The following is a 1191-nucleotide window of genomic DNA, read 5'->3' on the forward strand; positions in this document are numbered from 1 at the left end:
AAAGCTTCGGTGTTTCAATACAAGGATTAATAACTTCTTGGTGTGCCTCTCCCTGTACAACAATATAAAGGGAGGCGGAGAAAGCTCTCATGCAGAAAGAAGCAGCGAAAAAGTTTACGAAATAAATTTATTCTAAATGTATTAAATTTATTCTCAGCTGCATCCATGATGCTGCTGCATTGATATATAAAAAAAAAAAAAGAAACGAAACGTACGCCTCGCGTACACCTTGTGAATGGCTGGCAACATGAATTTTTGTTCTTTTGCGGAAAAAGAGGAAACCTGTAAACTTTTATGAGCACTATATTTCTATTTAATATTTTATTGCAACTTACTGGCGTCGAAACGATGTAAAAGAGAAACTGAAACGATCAAGTTTCCGCGTACTACTACTCACTGCAGCGAAACCCAAAAGTTGAATAGTGGAAAGAAAGCTGCAAAAGTTTCAGCTTTCTCTGCTGATCCTCTGCTTTCTGGAAATAAAAAATTAATTCTAATTTAATTAACCTAAGATCAGCTCGATCTTTTCATGAAATATTAAATTTCAGCTTTCTTTAGTTCAGGTGTATAGGCAGCTCAGCTCCTCTTGCAGTTTTTTGTTTTTTTTGTTTCCGATAGAATATGGAAACTATAAACTTTTTTCTTTGCATATTAGAGGTTCCGATGGTTAGAATTTCCTTTTTGAAAGGCATTTCTTTTCTTTTTCTACTTTTTCCCTCCGTCACCTCCCGCCGATGCTACTCTTCTGTACACCACCACCACCGCCGCACGAAACCCAACGTAAGAAAGAACAGCCTGAAACCTGAAAAATTTGAATCATGAATTCAAGTTTCTCGCGCTACAGGGGAAAGCAACAGATGACTCGGCGGTTCGTTTTTCTCTTTTTTCAACTCCACCGCCTCACCATAAAGAAATGTATTTCAGGAGCTTCGGGGCCCAGCAACGGCTGCGGCGATTAAGGCACGTTCAGTGCCTGCATAATATATAATTTTTTTTTTTCTCTTCACTCTGAACTCCATACAGAAACACCACCCAGATACTGGGTCTTTCTTTCTATACGATCGGGCAAATGCGGTAACACTAGTGAACTTGAAATAAATTATATATATACATAAATAAATTATATATATACATATGTATATATATATATATATATATATATATATATATATATATATATATATATATATA

General features: G+C 35.8%; 1 protein-coding gene across 1 annotated transcript in view; it reads left to right on the forward strand.

Annotated features, from left to right (window-relative positions):
• Nucleotides 1–1191, forward strand: part of EMH_0021530 (vacuolar ATP synthase subunit h, putative) — a gene marked incomplete at both ends in the record, with an annotated part of 11587 nt that overhangs the window by 8883 nt on the left and 1513 nt on the right.

This window comes from Eimeria mitis, genomic scaffold (assembly GCF_000499745.2).
Source record: "Eimeria mitis Houghton genomic scaffold, Emh_scaff760, whole genome shotgun sequence".
Lineage (NCBI taxonomy): Eukaryota > Apicomplexa > Conoidasida > Eucoccidiorida > Eimeriidae > Eimeria > Eimeria mitis.